Here is a 6,000-nt window from a genome sequence, read left to right as displayed (position 1 = left end):
CCACCTACCTCACAGGATGTCTGTTGTGGGGAGAGGAAGGTGATTGTAAGCCACTCTGAGACTCCTCCAGGTAGTGAAAAGCATTGTATAAAAACAAACCTACAATTATAGAAATTCCAATGTAACTTTTCCAGGTACACATCAATGAACACAACAGTCATGCCACTGTTAATGGCACAAGTGCCTCTCCTGAACATAAGGTTGCAAGCCTATCACCATCGGGGTTCTAGGTCCAGATCTCTTTGCCTATTCCACAGATTTTGGAGTTGCCAGGGGAAAAAATATGCTGGTAAGAATGCTGAGGATGGACGGAAGTTTGCTCAGAGGCTAGCAGTCGCTGTATGATGTACCATGTTTAATGTAACTTGTGCACAATTGATGACATTGAGGTTTTAGGACATTCTAGCTAGCATGAAGCAGTCCTGACTTTTAGTTAACAAGTGGAAATTGGTTGTGGGCAGGAGTGGACTGGGAAGTCTAAAGGGACCGGAAGCCAGACAAGCCAAGCACTATAGGACCCACTTGGCTCCATCTGGCCAGCAGTGCCTGCAATGGACATCAGCCTCCCTGTAACCTCCTGTGGCAATGCAGGAGGAGCTAGCCAGTGAACTGAAATGGATCGTGGTGGCTCTCAAAGAGGCTCTTGCAGGGCTGGTGGAGCTTGCTGAGGCTTGGCACCACTTCTTCCTGGCTACCAACACCCAGTGGAAACTTTCCTGATAAGTTCAGTGGCCTACACTGTGGGAGTTGACACCTTATTCTCTTGTCTCTTGTCTGTCAACTTAAAAGGAGCCATGGTCCTTTCCCTGAGACTGCACCTGCACTCTTGGACTAGTTTCTCCCGTTTGATTTCTTATTATCATAAGCCTGTCGAGCACAGAGCCACCACCAGGAGAAAGAGGGCACTCTCAGTGTGTGTACGGGGAGGGCGAATACAGCAGAATCTTCTCTGGCAGGTTTGCAGTCACCTGTGGCAGTGGCTGAGTTACAGTTAAATGGCTTTGAAAAAAGAAGAGTCTAGTGGCTCTTTAAGACCACCAAAGATTTATTCAAGGCGTGAGCTTTCGAGTGCAAGCACTCTTCCTCAGACTGTGAAATTCTGAGGAAGAGTGCTTGCACTCGAAAGCTCACGCCTTGAATAAATCTTTGAATAAATCATTGGTGGTCTTAAAGGTGCCACTGGACTCTGACTTTATTGTGCTACTTCAGACCAACACAGCTACCCACTTGAATCTATTTTTGAAAAAAGAAGTTGATAATATTTCACTCAAGAAATGCCTAGCATCCATCGGAAACAACTGAGCATATATATGGCCAGCAGATGGCACTATTATATAGTTGGACAAACCAGAAAAGACAGCAATATCATTTGAACCATGCATTAAACTTTTATGTACCTACTTTAAAAAAAAATAAGGATCAGCCTACCAAAGAAAGGGAGAGAGACAGAGAGAACAAACCTGAGAAGCCAGTTCATATTTCCTTTTTACTTGTTTCATGATGAATAGTGTTCCTTCACCATGAGCCAGTGGCCCATTTGATGCACATGTAACTCAGGCCTGGTCTGTGTTATCATCTCTCAGAAATCATCAAGGGATACAGGCTGACTCACCCAATCACAAATTGGATGGTGTAGTTCTAGATGGTTGTATCAAATGATTTTTTCCCCTCTACTTGTTGAGAGTTCTGTTCCGTCTGGAAACCAGTGCTAGAATGTGATCCATATGAAGCTACTGGTAAAGATAATCCAGAGCAGGCTAAGAGTATGGTTTCATTAGTATGCTGATTGCTTCCAAATTTGTGTGTGTGTTTTTTTTCCGGCTAATTTAGGAGTAGAACCTAGTAATGAACCTGATAGGGTTGCCAACTGCCTGTAGAAAAAAATCGTGCTGCCCTTCCAGGACCCTGAGACAGGTTACAAAATCCCCCGGGACCCTTTAATGGACATTTAGTGGGATGTTAGTTACCTTTATATTATCGATCCCCAACCTGTGGGCCACGGATCACATGTGGTCCATCAACTAATTGGATGTGGGCCGCGAAGGACGCCTTCTCCCCGCCCCCCGGCCCTTTACTTCATCCCCCCCCCCCGGCCCTTTACAACACACTTTGGGTGTCATTGTCTCACATCACTCCCAGATGGGACTCTCTCGTTGCAGAGAAACAAGCTCAGGGTTCCCATGGATTTGTCATTGTCATGAGTTAAAATTTCCATGAAAATAAAATGTTCCTTATGTTCATTGCTGTGGCGTGTCTGTATCTTATTTTGAAGGGATGTTTAAACATGACCATAGAAATCAGAGAGTGTTAGGGCAGTGGTTGAGAGTAGAGGAGTAAACTACCCCCACACACACACACACACACTGGGCCTCAGTAAAATTGTCAAGCGTTGAGTGGTCCCCGGTGATAAAAAGGTTGGGGACCACTGCTTTATATGATATAGAAGGAAAGTTCCAGAAACAATGGAAAACCCTATCAAAAAATTCCTTGTACTTGTTTTCCCTCTTCCAGGAAGCTTGCCGGATGACCATGAGCCAGTCATGCTATATGATAGGATTGCTGTGAGGATAAAATGTATATCATAGAATCATAGAGTTGGAAGGGGCCATACAGGCCATCTAGTCCAACCCCCTGCTCAACGCAGGATTAGCCCTAAGCATCCTAAAGCATCCAAGACATACAGGCCATCTAGTTCAACCCCCTGCTCAACGCAGGATTAGCCCTAAGCATCCTAAAGCATCCAAGAAAAGTGTCTATCCAACCTTGCTTGAAGACTGCCAGTGAGGGGGAGTTCACCACCTTCTTAGGCAGCCTATTCCACTGCTGAACTACTCTGACTGAGAAAAACGTTTTCCTGATATCTAGCCTATATCGTTGTACTTGTAGTTTAAACCCATTACTGTGTGTCCTCTCCTCTGCAGCCAATGGAAACAGCATCCTGCTCTCCTCCAAGTGACAACCTTTCAAATACTTAAAGAGGGCTATCATGTCCCTTCTCAACCTGTATAATACCACCCTGAGCTCTTTGGAGGAAGGGTAGGATAACAATGTATTTTTTTAATTAAATTTTTAATTTTTTTTTAGAAATTGATCCTAGATACTCAGACAGTAGGAGTGTTTTTATCATTTAACAAAGGACAATGCACTACTTTGCACAGTGGAATTCTTGCATTGTCATTCATATCTGGGTCAATTTACAAAATGACCAATGCCCTTTCCTCTATATGAAGCTATCCTTAAGGATAATTCTGAAGCTTTAGGACCTCCAAGGGGTTTTGCCATCTGTCTGGGCCTTGCCTCCAAGGAAATGCCCTAAGGTTCTGTTACTGATGTCTAAAAGTATCAAATTACCTAGAAAACCAATCTCCAATATGAGCCTCACCAAAGCCATTAGCTCTCCAGAAGGGATCTTGCTCATGTTCCCATTCAGTGGTAGCCCAAAGAAGAGTACACTCAGTTATTGTGCCATACTTATTGCGTCATACTGGAGGACTGTCTGAGATTCTGGGGACATGGACAAAATTGAGAGAGGAGAGCAAAGAGGATGATCTGGGGCTGGGGACCAAGTCCTATGAGGAAAGTCTGAGGGACTTTGGAATTTTCAGTCTGAAGAAGAAGAGATTGAGAGGGGAAATGATTACTTTTTAAAGTATTTAAAGGTTGTAATTTGGAAGAAGTCAGGGAAAGGTTCCTGTTACTTCACTGACAGTCTTCAAGCAGTGGCTGGACAGATACTTATCATGGATGCTTTAAGCTGATCCTGCATTGAGCAGGGGGTTGGACTAGCAGGCCTATATGGTCCCTTCCAACTCTGTGGGCCATTCCACACCAGGATCTATGTAGCAAATCGGTTGCAGAAGGGAAAAAAGCCATTTTAAATAGTGGAATTCGTCGTTATGCATACCTGCCTTTGTAGTGGAATCCAGTTGCGTTTCTATCGTTTTCCACAGGTTTCCACTCTCGGCAAAAATCGCTAGCCAGGAAGCAATATTGCCGAGCTTTGCCCCACCCCTGGCCGTCAAGCAGCCAATGGGCGGCCGTTATCATGCTCCCAAAAAGCCCCTTTCCCTTTAAGGAAGGTTTAAAAAAAAAAACACACATACACGTTGCAACGGAGAGACCCATCTAGCTAGCAGGTGGTGTTTGAGCTGCCATTTCATCATCACTCCCCCCGAGTGAAAAAAAATAACCCCCCCGCACGGGCGCGATTTTTGGCCGAAAATAGAGTGAAAAGTAAAGGGAATATAAACCAGCAAACGGGGCTGTGTGTTGCTTGGTGACTTAAAACAGCTCTGGGGAGGGACTGCAGCCAGGGAAGCCTCACTGGGTAAACGAAGGCTTGCCGGCGCTCGCTCCGAGAAAAAAAAATGGCGATCGCTTCGCTGGAAGATCAGAGGAGAGAACCAGGGGGAGGGACTTTGCAGAAACCGCAACAATGGTAACGCACAGAACTTTCCCGCTAGTGTTGCAGATTGGTTGCAAGAGTGTAGCGCTTTCCGGAGGGTGAATCCACTTTTTGGGATTTCCCTGAAAGCACTACAACGAAGCGCTTTTTGCAGATCGGTTTCAGGAGTGTTGCAGATTGTCAACGACGTTGTGCATAAGAGCAAATCAGTAGCGATTCCAATTTGCAACCATTGTGCAATTTTGAACAAGTGCGGAATGGCTGTTCGATTCTCTAATGTATTCTGCAGTGAAGCCTGCTTTTCTAGTGAGTGTCAAATATTCGGTGACTTCTGATTGTTCTTGCTATCTTGTATTTTAGTGTTATTGTGGTATTATGGATTTAATTTTAATGCACATTGTATTGTGGTATAATTATCATGCTGTACACTATTTGAAATGTTCTTCTGGCACAGAAGCAGTTTCAAATATTGGGGGGGAAATAAATGAAATCCATTAGAGGAGGTTCCTTTTAAAAATGATGCAATAAATCAAACTACACTTTAATCCATTATGCATACATCCTGTTTCAGAAAGATATGATGTTATGTTTGATCTCTGGGGCCATGTATTTTTTTAAAAAAAATTACAATCCTTAAAAAACCAAAATGAATACATCTGGAAAAATGCACCGAAGAAGAAAAAAAGGCAGAGAACAGGTTGTTTTAGGAATTGTGCCTCTACAACCAAGTTGGGATTTCTCCTTGACCTGCAGCAGAAATAGAGATTCATGGGACATGGATTTATCTCCACGTGGAGGCTGACTACTGAGGTGCCCTTGACAGAAGAACTGCAAGCTTTGTCTCCAGCTGATGCTGGAACAATAAGTTCCCAATCCAGTGTTTTTCTAAGCTTAGAGTTCTAAAAAGGACATTCAAAGTACCTTCACACTATAAAGAAAGACTAATTTAATTATCAGAAATGGTAATAAGTATTCTTACCAGCCAGGGCCTGGAGATCTCCTGGAATTACAGGTAATGCCCAGACTATAGTTTTGCTGGGGGGAAATGGCTCCTTTGGTAGTCTTATACCTCATTGTGGTCCCAGTCCAGCCCAGCTCCAGCCCCCAGATCTCCAGGAATTTCCCAACCCTGACTTGGCATCCTTAAGTACAACTAGGATTGCCAACTCCCAGATAGTATCCATTACAATGGATCTCCAAGAGAAAGAGATTTGTTCACCTGATGAAATTGGCTTCTTTGGAAGGTGGACTCTATAGCATTGTTCCCCGAAGAAGAAGAAGAAGAGTTGGTTCTTATATGCCACTTTTCTCTACCCAAAGGAGGCTCAAAGCGGCTTACAGTCACCTTCCCTTTCCTCTCCCCACAACAGACACCCTGTGGGGTGGGTGAGGCTGAGAGAGCCCTGATATCACTGCTTGGTCAGAACAGCTTTATCAGTGCCATGGCGAGCCCAAGGTCACCCAGCTGGCTGCATGTGGGGGAGTACAGAATCGAACCCGGCATGCCAGATTAGAAGTCTGCACTCTTAACCACTACACCAAATTGGCTCTCCCTACCGTTCTCAAGGCACTGGCAAACCACCCTGTATTGAGTC

The sequence above is a fragment of the Paroedura picta genome, chromosome 2 (assembly GCF_049243985.1).
Source record: "Paroedura picta isolate Pp20150507F chromosome 2, Ppicta_v3.0, whole genome shotgun sequence".
In the NCBI taxonomy this organism is placed as follows: Eukaryota; Metazoa; Chordata; class Lepidosauria; order Squamata; family Gekkonidae; genus Paroedura; species Paroedura picta.
The sequence above is the reverse complement of the archived record's forward strand: the minus strand, read 5'-3'. Positions refer to the sequence as shown.